Raw genomic sequence first — 19338 nt, forward strand, 5'->3', positions numbered from 1 at the left:
TAAATTAATTGAGTAAATTAATTGATTTCAGTGAAAAGGGAGATGTTCTGACATTCCAGACTCATGATGAAGCACCAATTATGTGCCAGAACCTATCCTTAGGCACTTGGTATCTCTTATCTCCTTGAATCTATAAAACAAATCCTAAAAAGCAATTATCATTACTACTCATTTGAAGATAAGTTGATTTTCAAAATAATCAACCCATCTAAATATACCTAGAACGTTGTTAAACTAGGAGGAATACTCTTTCTGCCCTTAAAATAAAATTTTCCTGTACGCCATTCTAGTTAATAATGCAAAAATAGTTAAAATACAGTATGATGTATAGAGAATAATCTACTGCAGCAAGTAAAGAGTTTGTTGCAAGATTCAGAGACCAGAATTTCATAAGACTAGGATTTCAGATGAAAGACCCCTAAGACTGAGTCCCCAACTCACTAGAAACCATCAACTCAGGCATGAACCTGATACCAACAGAAAAGAACCCTGCAGTCATCAAACAGTAGCGCCAACCATCCCTGGACTCCTGGTCACACACAGCCAAGGTGGTGACTGCATCATGGTTCTTGAGAACTCTGCCGAGTGAAAGAATATCTAAACGCATGTGTCTTCCACGCATGTGCCCATCTTTTGCGGTCTAGTCTCAGCATGTAGACCCTACCTCTGCCTCAGGAGAAAGTGGATGAGAATCAGTGTGTTCACCGGGAGGAGAAAAGTTTATAGTAGCAGAAGGCAGAACAGATTAAGAAAAGGGAAGGGGAAAGGTTTTCTGTGTATATATATGTATATACAGAATATATATATGTATGTATGTATACATTTGCAGAAAACCTTTATATATATAGAACATATAGTATTCTATTCACTAGTTGACCTTGAGACTTAGTAAATTATATATATATATATATAATAATATAAATAAATTACACACATATTTACTTACAAAGTTTTATTGGGAATGAGATAGTTCACTGCATTCTAAAGCTTTCCCATTGTCATCCCAGCCTACATTCCCCTCCAATCAGCCTAACAACTACTATAGATTATTCCTGAACAGGTTATTATTACCTTAGGATAAACACCATTACTTCTTTGTGTATTTCCCATGGAACTTAGAGCTCTGTTGTATGTGATTGTAATGCATGTTTTTAGAACAAAACTAAAGATTCTAGAAAATGAAGTCATCATATCTACACTATCTTTCTTATAGACTTTTTAGTACAGATTTTCATACTTTATGATGGTGGAGAATTTTAATTTAATTGATTTGCACAAGATCACAGAACCAGGTATCACAAAACTAATTCTGTTAACAAACATTAAGCAAGTACCGGCTGTCTAACAAAGCCTGGGATTGTAATACAGGTCTTCTATTACCTAATTTACTTCTCGTTTCAAAATACCTAGGAACTAGGTTTCAACTACTCTTACTATCATATAAGCTCCATGAGAGGAAGGGTTTTGATCTGTTCACATATATACCAACAGCAAATCGAACAGTGCTTGGCATCTGAATATTTAATGAATACTTAAAAGAATAAGTAGATGAACCATCTATTTTCAGACTATGTAAACATCTTTTGATGATCTACAGGTCACTTAAGAATCTTATCAATTCATCTTTGGAAATGTCAGTGATTACCATACAATTTAAGGATCACAGAATTCTGATGAAGTGTGTTTCTCTTACCAAAAATGTCATATGCACGGGAAGAAGAGCTTCAGCTATGTGTGCCTCATGACTGCACTCGATATAAGCACGAGTGTATTCCTTCTTTTCAGAAAACCATTCATGTTTGGGCTGAATTTTTTGTGTTTCCTTCCCTTGTTTGGGCACGGTGCAAACACAGTCAGAATCTATAATTGGCCGTGTCATTGCTGAGCCCTTACTTACCCAATGGAACATCAGCTTTATGAAAGCGGGTTTGCTTTTCATGTTCACAGTAGTGTGTTGAGTTTTCCAAAATGAGGCTCTTGCAAGCCATTATCAATGGGAAATAATAAAAGGCTAGTGGGGACCAGGTTTGCAGTGCTCCTTTTCAAGGCTTTTTACAAAAGTATACTTGGGAATGCTGTTTTTCAAAATCCTGTCCTGACAAGTTAAGTACTAGCAGTTCTTTGTTGCAAGAAAGATCTTTCATCTTTTTTTTTTCCCCTTTTCTATTTAGGAAAGCTTCCTTCCTCTGAGATAGCCACCTTTGGTCTGTAATATGCCTATTGTATGGCAGGCAGAAATTCAGATTCACTCCCCACCACCCTTCTTTATTCTGAACGTAGGGAAATTGTCAGCTATATATACCACTCGAGTCTAAAAACATGTCACATTCTTCATGTTTCAGTACTATTGAGTCATCATTCACAAACACTTCCTGAGTGCCTAACATGTGCAAAGGGACTAGAAGGCTACAGAGGTGAATCAACCTTTAAAATCACAGTATTCGTAAGTGGAAAAGACTTTTACTGCCCGCTTTGTATATTCCAAACACTGACTGAACCCCTGACAGTATATAAGTTAATATTCCAGGAAAAAAACATAAATTAGGCATTAAGATTCTATTCATAAAAAGAGGTAAGTGAGACTTAATAAGGTTAAATAGCTTTCCAAGGGTTACACAGATAGAAGTCTGTATATTCTGACTTCAAACTGGTCTTCTTGCCCACAATCCTCCTGCTCTTCCTACTGTAAAAAATATAAAGAAACTTTATGAATAAAACTTATGAAATAAATGAAATGTACAAAAAAGTGTAAAATAAATTTAATCATGTTAATTTATAAATCATACACTAAATTATTAATATGATGAAAATTATTTAATCAATCCTGATATTAAAACCCCATGGCTTTGAAGGTTTATAAAACTATTTTATATATATATATATATACACACAATTTTTTTTTTAAGAGTTTCCAGGCTTCTTGGAGAAGGTTCGTTTTCCATAGTACTTTTTTTTTTTAGTATAGTCAGTTTACAATGTTGTGTCAATTTCTGGTATTCGGTCATACATAAATATACATATATTCCTTTTCATATTCTTTTTCATTATAGTTACTACAAGATATTGAATATAGTTCCCTGTGCTCCACAATATAAACTTGCTGTTTATATATTTTATATATAGTAGTAAGTATCTGAAAATCTTGAAATCCCAACTTAGCCCTTCCCACCCTCTTCCCCTCCTGGTAACCACAAGTTTATTTTCTATGTCTGTGAGTCTGTACATATACACTCTTTAAACATTACTTAAAATCTACAGTTATTACAAAATATTGGCTATATTTCTGATGTTGTACAATACATCCTATAAAGCTACTTTTAAAGGTTTGACTAGGCAAGACTTTGGATACATTGATGAGAAAGAGAACACTGCCTGGGAGTGACATAATGGCAACCTCCAGGCTCTAGTCCTTTGTAAGCAAAGAGAATATTCTACAGGTGGTTTTCAAACTGGGCACCTGAGAGCCCTGCTTTCTGCAGAAGTGCCTCAGGGACCCAGGAGGAGATTGAATGATACAGCACTCCAAGCTCGCCCATTCTCATCCATCCCCCTCGCCCCCAAGATGCCGTCAAACAGAATAGCTGCACTTTTATCAGTCTGATACACTGGATTTCCATTCAAGGTTATCTTTAAAGAAAATATTCCAACTTCCAGCAAAAGATTTTAAAAATCAAGTTTGAGAGCCATTTGACCTAAGTTTTAGAGACTAAGGCCTCTCCAGATTCTATGATTCTAAGGCCAGTATAAGAAGCAAAATATGTCTGTTGCAGCAACGACAAGTTCATGTTTCATCAGGGGCCAGGCAGGACCAAATCACTTGGAGGAAAAAACAAATCTGGTTTGAGATTATACAGGCAATGCTATTCTGTGGAGAGTGTGTGCTCTGCTTTAAAATTTTTGAACTTTTAGACTTTTTTTTTTCTTTAACACTGTGCTGGCAGACACTCTGTATCTCTAAACATATGTCCCCCAGTCCAGAAATCACTAGAATGAAAAATTCTGTCCAAGAGCTTGGGTGATAGAAACAGTGACGGGGAGGATCACCCTCATACGGACCACCGAGGTCTGAATGAGCACTGTTCTTACTTTATTCAGGAAGAACCCAATGAAGACTGAAAATGTAACTATGTTTTGTGAACATTGTGCCCAAATATCAAGCCAAGAAAACAGACCAAAACCACAAAACTGAAGACGTTTCATTTGTCCTCTATTTCCTTATATGTAAAATGGGCTCTAAGGATGCCCAGCTGTACCACTGCCACTGGCCAGCTTGTGGGATCTCTCTCCCTAGTTGTGATCCTGGGTGGGTTGTTTTCAAGCAATAGGTCATAGACTTTCTGCACTGTCTGCTGCTAAGATGAAGAGTGTTCATGTGACACACACATACACACACAGGCATGAAGTGGATATGGTGAGACTTAATCCCTGCTGTTCATTGTTCTCTGCATCAAAAGGAGCCTGCCAGCCACTTCTCTGTGAATGCACTAGTCTCAGAGCAAGGTCAAGAAGAGTCTTCTTCCTCTGGCTCCCAGCATTAGCTGTCTTATGTTTGACACTTCGTGCTGAGAGGCCTTACTTGGCTGGAAGCTTTGCACTAACTCAGCTCAGTCTGATGAGCCACTTGGAAGAACCAAGTTGAGGCTGTCTTGAAACTGCAAAAAGAGCCAGAGGGTCAGTGTAGTCAGTTTGTAAAGAATCAACCTGGCTAATGAAGGGGCCAGGAAAGTCCAACTCACTAATGTAAGGCTGTCTTTTGATCCCGCAGGAGAAGGGAATTAACACTTTTATTTTTACAATAAATGTGCTTAATAACTCTAAATCTAATTTTTTGTCTGTTCCATTTTATCCCGCCTTGGAACGGGAAAAGTTTACACAGACCTCCAAAGGATGGATAGCATTAAACCAAGATAGTACAGCAGAACGGCCTTAAAGGAACAGGGAAACTGTGAGCAAAGCTGAAGATGTAATCAAGTTAGGGATTTTGAGATGAGATCACCCTGGATTTGGAATCCAGGATCCAAAGCCCATACTGGAGTTGGTGACAAGAGTCCATAAAAGAGAAAGGACAAGGAGATTCAAGACAAAGAGACACAGGGGGAAATGCCATGTGTATCCATGTGAAGATGGAGGCCAAGAGATTGGCGTCGTGTATCCCCAAGCCAAGAAATGCCTCCAGCCACCAAAAACTGGAAGAGGCAAGGAAGGAACCTCCCCTGAGAGCCTCCAGAGGGAGCTCAGCCCTGCTGACACTGACCGCAGACATCTGGCCCTACAACTGTGAGAGAATGAAATTCTGTTGTTTTAAGCCACCAAGTTTATGTGATTTGTTACAGCCGCCCTAGGAGACTAATACAACACAATTTGCAAAGAACTTGCATTCAAAGTATATTTTCTTTCAGCTCTATCATTAGGAGACAAACAACCAATGGAAACATTGGCAGAATACTTGAAAAAGAAATCCACATAAGATGGTACACAGGTGTCCAGTAGATATATGAAAAGATGCTCATCCTTTTGTCATCAGGAAAATTAAAATTAAAATCAAAATGTGATGGAACTACACTATACCAAAATGACACAAAAAAAGGCCGGCAACACTCATGCTAAATATATACTCTATCACTTGGCAATTCCGCTCTACTAAGCATTTTACATGGATTCTCAGTCTAGCCTCACAGTAATCCCCTGAGGCATATATAGCCACTTTACAGGTGAGGATAAAGGGGGTTCAGAGAAGGTAAAACAATTTTCCCAAAGTCTAGGATCCATCTTGCTCTAATATGCCAGTACTATGCACAAAATTATTTCTCAAAGAACATATGGGACATTTGGGACTACAGATCTGGAGAAAATGGAGCGCTCCAAATTCAGAAGAGGTAAAGCCAGAAAACATACGGTGTATGAAGTGAGAATGAAAAGTGTGAACTAGTTTTACTGGAGAAAATCTCTAGAATCCTGTTGCCGAACACTCCCCTTCACAAAACGCGCAAGCCGTCAACCACATGGCCAGCTAGCAGAAGAGGGAGGTCAAATTCCAGATCCTCTGGTTCCCAGCTCCATGTAGTCACCTGGGCCCTACACAATCTTGATTCTCCTTATACAATCCCAGTTGTCCCAACATACAGACCTTGATGAAACACCTAGTTACACAGAATTGTCATCGAAGTTTCTCCATATATTCGTCAAGATGGACAAAGCGAGCAAACGGACAGAAAAGAAGTGTTCTAATTCCATCAGCCACTCTAAAGGTCAGATTTGATGGGTTATATACAGAGGTGATTGCTTGTTAACCAGTAGTTGTTATGAGTATGTTAAAATAATTCAATCTGACCAAAGGCCCTCATTCTTTTTTAATCTGGATGCCTCTATCCGCTGCACACATCTCCTCATGACAAGTTGTATTTCTGGATCTCAGAGTGCTTTTAAAACATCACACTTCTACTCTGAGGCATTTTCATTGCATTTCTGTGGACTATTTAAATCTCTTCTAAGTTTGTCGTAAATTGAGGTGATCCAACAGTTCCAAGTAGAAGGATAAAGTCTAACCCAGTGGGGGAGGCATTAAACCTCCTGGCAAGTCAGCAAAAGCAAAAGTGACAGCCTGGTAGCAATTTAAAATTACTCCGAGACCACAACTGCCAATTAAAATAGACTTTCATGGTAACAGATGAACATCTGCTATCTTCCATTTGGAAAGAAAAATTTAAAAGAGTTTACATTTCTTAGTAATGAAAAACTTAGATATAAGCCTGCAATGTTTTAGTTTGGGCTTTGCTTAAATTATATATTCTTTCATTATGCCTTCCAACATTACAATGTTTCCTTTTTTGTTATTTTTTAAATAGGCACGAAATGTTCATAACAAAACAAACTAGGCAAAAGTCAGACTCCATGATTCATTCATAGTCATTCTAAAAGCTGCATATTACCCTCCTCTCATCTCCTGCAGAAATAGATTTGGAGCAGATTATCCTAAAGATGCTATTTTGATGAAATGTATATGATCTGAATTCTGCAAAAGTATTCCTGGAAAATCTCAAGAGTCATCAGATCTTCAGATGAGGAGACAGAGAAAGGAAGTAAAGGATGGAGGGAGGAAGGAATAGATACATATACACACACACACATTCATACAAACACACACAATCTAGACTCCTAGTGACCGAAGCTTGATTCTTATTTTACCTTTTACTCATAATCCTTCATACATAATCAAGTTTTTAAACATGCGGATTCTTTAACACGTTGTGCTAGATTAGAGGAAACTATACTTTATCTTACTTTTTAAGATAAGGATTCCAGGATAACTAATGATCCATTTAGAGAGGTATGTCTACGTTCAAATGTTACATCTTTTCAGAAATCTGTCCTTACTATCTAAATTCATCCATTACATCTACTTCCTACAACACATGCCCCCATTATAGGAATTAATATTGAATCAAATTGTTTATTGTCATGTCTTACTGTCACGTGTTCCTAAACAAACTCTGACATATTTCTCTCTACTTCTTATCCAAGACCCAAACCTAACGCAAAAATGACATCAAATAAAACTCTGATGACTAAATGAGTAAATGTTATCATGAGACTCCAATAGAAAAACTATCCTGAAGTGAACCTCAATCATTTCTGCCAATCAATTATTAATCAATGTCTTTGATTTCATACACAAACCTCAATTTTTCTTCATGCTCAAAATCTGTTTTCTATTTTTTCCATTCCTTTAATAACATGTGACCTAGAAAAGTTCATTAGTATTAACAGGAAGCATTTTCCACACTTACTTATCACATACATACGTGTACAATGTGCTCCTTTAGGAAAGCTAGACTTCACCCACCTTAGTTACACAGCATCCATTCCCCCCACACACACCTTTTGCTCACCATCTGGTCAAAAACAATTTCTGATGTCATTTCCTTCTCAGACACACAATACATGTGTCTTTATTTGTTCAATAAATTCAACCTTTCTTCACACTGCTTCCCAAGCCTGTGTTGAGATGAAGAGACACGGTCTATAAACCAGAAGAAACACCAAAGAGAAAAGCCAAAGGGCTGTGTGATGTATGATTCCCGGTGGCTGGCACTGTGTCCAGTCTATGAGGTAAATGATACAACCCCTACCTTTGCATATGGTGATATTAAAATGTAGAGAGTAGATAATTTTTCTACACATAAAAGCCTCAAAGATCTTTTAGTTCAAAGAAAATATGTATGAAAACTTATCTTCCTCTATTAGACGTTATGTTCCTTGAATGTGAGGACTATGTCTTATTTATCTTGGTATCAAATCACATCAGTTAATCTATTCATGATTGTTAAATGAAAGAGCAAAAGTGCCTAACAGAGGAATCCCCTAAGCTGCCCACCTAAAAAATTTACCTTCCCATCACCTCCTTCAAGGAAAATGAAGAATTATGATGTCTAAAGTTACGGTCTTATTATCAACTTCTCCATTTTTAGGCAAAAAAAAAAAAAAAAAAAAAGCTGAAGATCAGAGAATTTAAGCAACCTGCCCAGTGTCACACAGCTAATAAATGGCAAAGACAAGATTCAAACACCAGTTCTATCTAAATTACATAATCCATGCTCTAACCATTGTGTATTTTTCTGTTTATTATCTAAACCACTCATGCAAAACATTTATATTGCCTATAATTGTATGCCAAAACACAGGTGGACCCTAACCTTAGAGGTATACCTTACTGATCAATATAAAGACAGTTAAATTTTGATTTGTTATATCCTACTCTTTTGTGGGTATCCAACAGAACACTGCAGAAAAATTAGTCTAACCTCTTTGTTTTACCAGATGGAAATAAGGTTCCTGAGCAATCAAGTGATTTCCTCAAGTCTCTCCAGCAAGTGATGCTAGAAAAAAAAGCGGGTCCTAGTGTCTGTTCACAAGTGTAGACCTCACTCTGCCACACTACTCTGCCTCTCTTAATTAATTGCTGCTATTATTATTATTAAGTTAATATCAGAATGGCCTTGATTGAATAACTCAATGAAGCTTTTATAGCACCTTATGTGCCAGGCATTTGGATTGCTTCTAGGGGAGGCAGAGGGAAGACATGCTCCCGTTTCATACTGAACAAGCCCCCTGTAATGGAAAAGAGGACAGTCTTTGCAAGTTAGACAAAACACACACACACACACACACACACACACACACACACATTCACTCACTCACTCACTTCCTGATACCTAAGGGAAATTTCCGTTACCCTTACGTTTCTTGCCCGTGCCCACTGCTTTCCTCTTTATTCTCTCTGGCCATCGTGATTAGGTTTTGAAGCTGAGCTAATCCTATTAGTGCCGGGATGACTTTTCTCACACTTGTGCGTCCCATAGCTCTTAGAAAGTCAGAAGGAATTACTGGGCATTGAATTCACCTTGCCAGAAAGATGACAAACAGGGGGAGGGAGAGGAAAGGGAGCGTGGATGCCCGGCCGACCTGTCCTTTAACCTTTCCCTCTGGAAGCCATTCTTCCCTCTGTGGGTGTCGGTGCAGGCCAGAGGCATGGAAAACTCTGCCCTTGAGATACAAAGAGAGCAAAGTTGACGTCAGCTGTTTCTTCCTGAGCAAACATTCCGCTAATTCCACAGCCAGACAGCTTGCAAAATTGCCTCTGTAGGACTGCTAAGGTCTCCTTTCCCGTCAAGTTCACTTTGTATTTATTCAGCAGAGACGCGCCTACCGCGGAGCGCACCGGGAGACGTGGTATCAGTCGTGGCGAGCCCACTTCATGGGTGATTAGCATTTGCTGGCCCCGTCGCTGTTTTCAATCACTTGCACCCGTAGACTTCTGGCCGCAGCAATTGCTTCTATCCTTCGAAGCCTTTTCCTCCTCAGCTGCATCAGAATAAGTTTGTTAAAGCACTCTACCTCGAATGGTGCCTTGCTCGGAGCAGCTCTCTGACACAAAATCTGTATCAAAACACACGTATTCTAAAACACACTCCCCTGAAATTTGCATTCTGTAGATCCCATGCATATCCCCCATTAAGAACCACTGAATGAGCGACCACGTGCCTATTTGATTTCCAATCTAAAGCAGAATCCCTAAAATTAATTCATTTGATTTTTACTGAGCATCTACCATGTCCTAGGCACTGTGCTAGACCCAGTGCTCCTCAAAGTGTGAGCTGAGGACTGGACTGGCAGTAACAGCAGTGCCTGAGACGTGCTGGAAATGTAACTTCTTAGGCACCACCCTAGACCTACTGAACTAGAATCTCCAATGGCAAGGGCCAAGGGTTCTGGATCTGCAGGTGACTTGTCTAGGGCTTGAGAAGTTTGTGATAAACTATAAGTAGCTCAAATGTCAGTGGGAAAGCTACGTGGCTCCTTAGATCTAAGCAGAATTGTTGGAACATAGATTCCATGACTTGGGTGTATTCGTTTTCTGGGGCTGCCATAACAAAGTACCTCCGACGAGGTGGCTGAAACAACCCAGAAATTTACTGTCTCACAGTTCTGGAGACTGGGAGTTCAAGATTAGGGTGTTGGCAGGGTTGATTCCTTCTGAGGACTGTGAGAGGAGGATCTATTCCAGGTCCTTTTCTTTGGCTGATAGATGACTATCTTCCCCCTGTGTCTCTTTAAATCATCTTCCCTCTATGGATATCACCATCCAAATGTCCCCTTTCCCGAAGAACACCAGCCATATTGCATTAGGACTCAGCCCCTTGACCTCATTTTTACTTGATTACCTCTATAAAGACCCTGTCTCCAAATATGGTCACATTCTGAAGTCCTGGAGGTGTAGGACTTGAACATATTAATTTGGGGGTGGGAGGGGCACAATTCAATACATAACACCAGGGGATTTCCTAAGTTTAAGTATGACTTTTACAAATATTAAGCACTGGGCTAACACTATGGCTTTTACTATCACACTCACCCAGTATCACCGTGGGTACGATGCTAATTGCTTTCTTTGGTTCCTATGTGAACTCTAGTAACACCAAGTTTTTGGTGAACTTTGGTAGATTTTTACTGTATCTTCAAGGTGGGTGTCATGGGGAGAGGAGTGTTGCTTATGGTTTATCATCTGCCCCTTCCTCTTTCCCCTCCTCTCTTCCTATTCCATTCTTTGCCTGGTTTTCTAAGTACAAACTCTTTGCCAGCAGTTGTGCTAACAATCAGTGATTCAAAGATGGAAGAGACACCACCATGATCCCTCTCATGTACACACAGAGGCTGTGCTTTAATATTACTTATCACCCCTGATACAAGATAACATGGTTAAAATAAACGGCCGTGTAACATTTGCTTCTCAACTGCTTTAAAATTCTTGGTCCAGACACTGATAATTCTGCTATCTCATTTTAAAAATCACATTCTTCCTGATGCAAATGGTTTGTGAGCCTCTGACTTTCAGATGCTCAAATGTTGTGAATGGTCACAAATTTCTTTCTCAATGGCTGAAATATAAACCACATATTCCATCATGGCTCTGTTAATCTTTATTGTTCAGGTGCTTACTTTCTTCCTTCTTCTGTGGACATTGATCTTTTATTACTAGCTTATTAGACACCTTGTCAATGTTAGTATCAATGAAAATCTCTTCAGCTTTTTGGGGGGCAGGGACTATGGTCTAAGTAAATCCCAACGAGTCCCTTAAACACTTTATTCATTTAATAATTAAGCAGCATCCCATATCAAGCATGATGCCTTAAACTCAAAATGCCCCACCGGAACTCATGATGTCACCCCTTCACCTCCTCCCTCCTTGCCTTTCCCATCAAATGGCACCATCATCCTCCAGGCAGGCGTAGGCACCAACTTCTCACCTTTCCTTCACTTCCCACGTCCCAGCCATCAGCAAATGTGTCTGATGTTACCTCAAAAATAGATCCTAAGTTGGGTCTCGTCTCTCAGCCTCCATTTTCACCGTAGTCCTGGCCACCACATTTATTGACTGGGTACCTGAAATAGTCTCCTGGCTGTTCCATTGTACCGCTCAATCCCAACATTTCCATTAAATCACTACCGCCAAAGGGATCTTCTAAAAACTTAAAACATGTCACACCACTTCTCTAGTTAAGACCGTCCAAGGCCTTCCCTAGAGCATTTGAAGTAAAATCCAAACTCTGTGCTCTGATTTACGAAACCACTCACAGCATTTCCCTTTCTGACTTTCACTCGTACGGCGCACACTGGGCCCGAAACAGTGCTAAATACCCAACAAGGAATCATACAACACTTTGGTAGAGTATTTAATGAGAGGCACTACCAGAGCTGAGGATTGAATAGCGTTAAAGAACCTGCCCAAGTGCACGGAGCTAGTCATTTCTGCAACTGAAGTTCCTAAATGTTTAACAACAACTAGTTAGTGCATGCATGTGCCAGACCCTGGGCTAAGTCTTTTCTACATATTTACTCACTTAATATTTATACCAAGCTCTGTGAGTCAAATACTACTACCACCTTCATTTTATAGATAAGGAAACTGACACTCACATAGTTTTAATAACAAGCTTATGGCCACACAAGCCAATTATTGGCAACATTGGGATTTGAACCCAGGCAGGCAACTCCTAGTTTCATGCTGCTAACACTAGGTATATTGCCACTACCACTTCAATTCTCTACACTTCAGCTTCCTTATCTTTAAAATGCAGTTAAGCTACCTGCCTTGCAAGGTTGTTTAAAGATTAAAGCAATGATGTATACGTGAAATTCAAAAAATAAAAAAAATAAAAAGTAAGTTCTATTTAATCACGACAATGAGAAGGGGATGACCCAGGGCTGAAGTGTGTGAGATAAAAATAAGAAATAAGCTTCCATACTTCACAGTAGATTAAGACAGGGTGAAGGAAACAGAAATAACATCACCGAGAAGATAAACACAGATTCACGCACATGTATTTTTCATATGAAAGGCCCTGGGGATAAAGGTGGTCAGACTAAAGATACAGATGGCCTAAAGTCCAATTTCTTAAATAAGAAGCCCAAAGCAATTTGGTTGAAGTGAGATCATAATTCCACAATGTTCATTTTCACCTCTTCTGTGTCCTCTCCCACTCCATTAAACACCCAGCCTTCTCGATGCAAACCCAGCAGCCAGAAGAGTGGTGTGATCCCTGGAGGAAGCCACTTGGCATCTGAATCTGACATGGTGCAAAGTCCACGTCCTGCTGTCTTCCACAGTTTTATTTGGAGATGATTCACAGGATGTCTCCTGTGGTTCCTGGTCCAGGCAGAGGACACGAACATGGCAATCTGACTTGCAAGAAAAATTAATTTTTCTATCTAAGTTGGCAACTGCCACGACCAATTGGGGATTTTGCATCCTTAGCTGAATTGCATGAATCACAGACAGGAAAAGACAGAACTATCTTAGCCATCTCTCTCTGTATATCACCTAAAAGTTACTGCAGCAGGTATTAGGAGCAAAGATGAAAGAATCATCTATATTAATGTTTTGTAGTTGCCAAAAAGTTCCCTCTCTTGGTCTCCTCCTGCCACTCTTCTCCTCTGCCTGCTCCATTCAGACCACCAGTCTTCTATTTCTCCAACTCCCCAAACTCCACTCTAGCTCAGGGACTTGAACATGGGGACTTCTGTCTGAAACACTCTCCATCCAAGTTGTTATGAGTTGAATTGTGTTCTCCACCCCCCCAAAACGTATGTTGGAGTCCTAATTTCAGTATCTCAGAATATGACCTTATTTGGAAAGAGGATCTTTAAAGAGGTAATCAAGTGAAAATCAGGTCATTTAGTGGGCCCTAATCCAATGTGACTAACGTCTTTATTTAAAGAAGAGGAAATCTGGATGCAGAGACAGACACAGACACAGAGAACTATGTGAAGAGACAGAGAGAAGATGGTCATTTACAAGCCAAGGAGTGTCTAAGGCCACCAGAAGCTAGGAAGCCTGGAACAAATCCTTCCCTAGAGCCTTCAGAGGAAGTAAGGCCCAGCTGCCATGTTGATTTTAGACTTCTGGACTTTAGAACTGAGAGACAGTAAGTTCTGTTGTTCTAAGCCACCCAGTTTGTGGTGCCTTGTTACAGCAGTTCCACTGATCTTTGTATGGCTGTCTTCTTTTTGTCCTTCAGCCTCAGCTTTGCATTCCCTGACCATCCTATCTAAAGGTACCTCTCAAGAGGATGTCATGTACAGCATGGTGGCTACAGACAATAATACTGTATTGCATATTTGAGAGCTGCTAAGACAGTGGATCTTAAAAGTCCTCATCACAAGGAAAAAATGTGTAACTATGTATGGTGATGAACGTTAACTAGATTTATCATGGTGATCATTTTGCAATATATAGTTGACTCCCCAACAGCTCAGAGATTAGGGGTGCCACCTCCCCTCGCAGTAAAAAATCCACATATAACTTTACAGTCGGGCCTCTGTATCTGCAGTTCCACATCCAAGGATTCAACCAACTTCAAATCATGCAGTACTGTATTTATCGAAATAAATCTGCATATGAATGAACCCACTGCATATAAATGAGACCCATGTTGCTCAAGGGTCAACAGTATATACTGAATCATTATGTTGTGTACCTGAAACCAATATAATAAAAATATAATGCATTATAATTATACTTGCTAATATAATTTTATTGCTAAGAAAGAAAGAAAGAAAGAAAGAAAGAAAGAAAGAAAGAAAGAACAAACGAACCTTCTGAATGTTCTTATATTTGCACCTTTTTTGCTTCCTTCAAAGTACTAAGCACAACTGGTACCTACTCAGTGTCTCTCACTTGCTCTCTCCCTCTCTGATTATATATGTGTGTGCGTTATTAACATAAATTTCACTAAAGAAGAAACTGATTTTCCTGTTCACATTTATATTCTAAGCATCTGGCATGGTTTCTGGAACACAGTAGTTGCTAAAGAAATAAACATTTAACAAGTGGAGAAGAACAAGTGCAAATAATGCCGTCTGAGACACGTCCTGAAAGTTGGGTGTCCCATCAGAGTGCAATTAAAACACATGGCCCCCAGTGAAAATCTGCCCCAAACTCTTGATAAGATCCTCTCTTTCTCTTCTTATCAGGCATCTTAGAACTTTTTGACTCATGTTAAATTTCACCAGACTAGTGAGTTTATAGGGAGCCATTCGATAACTCATTTGGAGCCTCTGGGAAGTCTTGCTGAGGCAGGCTCTGTAGGTTTCTTCCTTACTAGGTGGGAAAAAATTGATCAAACAAGAGAGTGCTTCATGAGATGTCAGGGAGAGTGAAGGGAATAGGCAAAAAGCTTGGCTGTTATTTACCAGCCCCTGCTGGCACCTTCACGCCTAGAAAATCAGCATTAGAAAAGGGAGACTTATAAAAGCTGCCTCTCATTGCCCACAGCTCAAAGGTCAGAATTGAACAAATGCCAATATTGCACAGAAAAGTACTTCTGAAAAGTTCCTTTCCCCTGAGATCTATAGCCAACATGCAAATGTAGCAGCATCTTATTTTCCCTTCTTAACCTCTGAGGGTTGTAGATGTCTCACTTTTACACCAAAAATGGTGCAAATTTTTTTTAAAAATTAAACCAACAAACATTTATTGAACATCTACTATGTGTCCACACCAGTAAAGGTACTGACAATAGAGCTTTGAACAAAATACCCAAAGCCCCTGCTGTCATGGAGCTGACATTCTAGTGGGAAAGATAAATAAAAAATATGTATTAGATGGTGATTCATCATGAAATTAATTTTCTATACCCTTCCTCTTTTGAGTATAAAAGGGTTCTTTTTATAATTACCCTGGAACAACAGGTGTAAAGGTGAAGACTGGCCTAAGCAAAAGTGGACATCTGGTCACCCTAGGAATGAAAAAAATAAAAGTAGTATGTTCACAGAGTATGGTGACACATTAGCAAGAATCAGGAGACCTAGATTCTTGATCTGAATTGTTTTCCCGTGTTCCCTTTGGCTATTCACTCAACTTCTGTGAGCCATTTTTCTCCAATCATTAAATAGCTATCAGGAATCTGCCACCGATATCATTTGGGCAATTCAAGGAATTCTACCTGCAAACTACACTGTCTCCATTAGAGGAATGATACATGGTTTAAAACCTGGGTTCCACTTGTTGGGGCTCAGAGCAGTCAGCAAAATATGCAGAAGTGGCACCCTCATCATTTTGAATTAAAGTTACATAAGAAATGGCCAATGCAAGAGGGGCCCTTTGACCCGCATCTCTGTTTCCTTGAAACAAGAAATAAATCTCCCATGTGAAAGGTCCTCTCCCTGCATCTGGAAGTAGAAGGACACCCTTATCACCAGAGGGGACAGGGAATTCAGGCGAAGAAGCTTATATAAACAAACCTTCTTACCTCTTTATCTTACTATCCCAAGCCCAAACCCTGTTTAGATTCTTCACCAATTAATCGATTTAGTTTCTTTGCCCTGTCTATGCCTCACAAATTTATTGTTTCTTTGTCTAAAAAGTATAAAAGTTGCCCTCTCTGGACACTTCTTAGTTCCCATTTCTATGAGACCTCCGTGCATGTGAATTAAATCTGTTTTTTCTCCTGTTAATCTTTCTTGTGTCAATTTAATTATTAGACCAGCCAAAAGAACACAAGAAAGGTAAGGGATAAATTTCCCCCTCCCTGACACACTCCTGTCTCTTCCAAAAAGTAGCTATTTACAAATGAGGTCAGAAGCCCAGGGTTATATAGCCAGGGAGTGAGAGACAGCACATACCCCTGACTGACAGTACTGAGCTTTGCCAACTGTATCAAGATGGGTGTAGTCAGAAGAAGGCTTTCTTGAGTGGAGAGCATTTCTCGGCTGAAACCATTTGTATTACTCTCTCCTCCCAGAGTTTACAGTTGCCTTTCCCTTCCCAAGTTGGAAAAGACTGATATAGTCATGAGTTCTTATATATAAATGTCTCTAACAATTGGAGAAGATGTTTTTGTTTCTCCTTATTATGTCCACTGGTTGCCTCTTTCTTAAAACATGAAAACCACACATGTTCCATCTTCTGTTATACTGCACTAAGTTCCAAAGGCACCTGGGTTACCACAAAGTAAATGCAAAAGCAGAAAGGCATTTTCACAGCAGGAAAGGGCCAGATGCAAGGGAACATGCGACAGGGAGGTGAGTCCTGAGTGTATGATGTGTGGTCTGTTCTCTGGGTTGAAGGTGAACTGGCTGACCCAGCCTGCCTCTGAGGTTCTGTTTGCCCCACAGGCTGGTATTTTTCTCAGTTATTGGGAGGTGATAATGTGTCCTACATATGAAATTCACATCATTTGTGTGTTGGCCTCCTTTGCCATTCTAAGGGCTTCCAGGGGCACCATTTAAAAATGAACTTGTTGGGTATTCTATCTGTGAGAAACAGGAGGAGGCGAGCCTGGTCCGAGTATTTTTCAGACACATGCCACCCCTCTTCTAGAGCTAGGGAAGATGTGCTGTTAATCTTTCAAACCCATCTGTACGGGGTTCAAAATGCTGATCAAGAAGCTAAACAAGATGAGAATTTTTTTTTAAATTAGAAAAATGGCTCTGGAGGTTACCAGAAAAATCACTCCAAAGAAGGAAAGGCATTCAGTGGTGTCACTCCTGCAGGGGTGGGAGTGGGCTTTAAGTGGGGAGAGCATGGAGATTGTTTTGTGTTGGGCTTGGGGAGGTTTGTTTTGATTTTACAATGGTGTGGCCTGGACAGGGGAGAAAGCTTCCTCCCTGATGATGCATTAGCCAGAACTAGCCTCAGCTTGGACCATCCTACATGGAGTTGATCTGTGGGGTACGATGCTGAGCCACAGAAGACCAACATTTGGGTTGCAGGTTTGGATACAGACTAAAAACGACTGAGGAGCTGGATGAGGCTGGGGCAGGATGAGATGGGCAACTGAATTCCTGGCACGTAGGCTAACCTGCTAGAGGCTGAAAGCAGCTTGGGGCAAAAACTGTTACCTACCCATTAGTCTTCAAAATTCACCGGAAGAGTCCTGCACCTGGGGCTTAAAGCCATTTGAGAACCGAGGAAAAGGAAACAACAAAGCTGCATTCAAATTTTTCCCAATGGAAGAAAAAAATGACATCAACTCAACACAAAATAACCAGCAATCACATATTTCATTTTTAGTATGAAAATATTATTGGCATAATTGGTTTCTGCAGGGCTGCCATTGGGGACAACTGAGCAGGGGAAATTGTGTGCCTTCCCCCAGCTTCTGATTGTTATTTCACGGCAACATAAAGCATGACAGTTTTCACTGAAGTGGGTCGAGATAAATGGTCCCCTCTCTGCCGAGGGCTTTTTGAAAGGGTATCCCTGTTGCTACCCAAATTTCTGGATACTAGTCTCCCAGAGCTCACATTTTTCAGTCTGAGTTTTTTTACAGTTATCATCCGGGACCAGGGACCAAAATCCCACCTAGGAATAAGTGTCCAATCATGGTGAGAATTTTGATCTTGAACTCCAATTCTGGATCTCACTGTTTAAAAGGCACGTGACCGAAATGAGATACAACCAGAGGGAAGTCATCAGTAAGGTTTTAAAAACAGAGGTAGAAGAATGCAAAACCATGGAACATCCTGATGACTGAAGGACCTAATGACATTTATCCCGGAAAATAAAACATGTTATAATCTGTGGGTTTCAGGAGGAAAGAACTAGGGCCAGTGAATATGACATTAAGTTGAACAGGACTTTGGCTCAACCTGTAGAACTTCCTTAATTCTAACAAGATCTTCTACTGAGACCCTCCCCCTCTCCAGAAGCAGCGGAGCTGGCTGGGTAAGAAGAGGCCACTCCCTGGCCTGTTCTAGGGTGGAATCTCATACAGGAGTTGGGCTGGGCAGTCATAAAGAAGCATAAAGAAGAAGTGGCTACTCTTTCAAATTCTCCTTTGTCTCTCCTCTAATGTACCAATGTCCAGTCAGTCTAGAAGGCTCCAGGCAATTTAGAATCATCCTTTCTCTGACTTCTCATCATCAGCAGGGCAAAACCTAAACCTGGTCCATGAAATCTTCCATGTTCTATCATCTGCCTCCCTCTTCAGGCTCACCTGCTTTTCTCTCTCCCCTCTCCACATACGTCTATTTCTACCCTGCCAGGAGCTTCCAGAGCACTTCTGAAGATTCTGAGGTTCTTCTACAACATACAGGTTTGTATAATAAACGTGTTTTCATAATTAAACTTATCACACCAGACTTTGAATATCCTATTCCACTGTGTGCTCCTTGAGAGCAGGGCTTGAATTATTCACATCTAAATGTTCATTATCTAATATATCACCACGTACAGAGTAGACCCTCAATAAATACTTTAAATGGGTCAAATATAACCATAGTACCATGAAATTGAATATACATACAGCTTTTAAAGCCAGAGACAACAGCCTTTTTATA

The 19338-nt window shown here is 40.0% G+C and overlaps 1 long non-coding RNA gene across 1 annotated transcript in view; it reads right to left on the reverse strand.

Annotated features, from left to right (window-relative positions):
- Nucleotides 1–970: 970 nt before the first annotated feature.
- The window catches only part of LOC123611944 (uncharacterized), a 151598-nt gene continuing 133230 nt past the window's right edge, over nucleotides 971–19338 (reverse strand). Inside the window, exon 3 of the long non-coding RNA XR_006719060.2 lies at nucleotides 971–2683. This is a non-coding gene — a long non-coding RNA (uncharacterized LOC123611944). The remainder of the gene's footprint in view (nucleotides 2684–19338) is intronic.

Source organism: Camelus bactrianus, chromosome 9 (assembly GCF_048773025.1).
Source record: "Camelus bactrianus isolate YW-2024 breed Bactrian camel chromosome 9, ASM4877302v1, whole genome shotgun sequence".
Lineage (NCBI taxonomy): Eukaryota > Metazoa > Chordata > Mammalia > Artiodactyla > Camelidae > Camelus > Camelus bactrianus.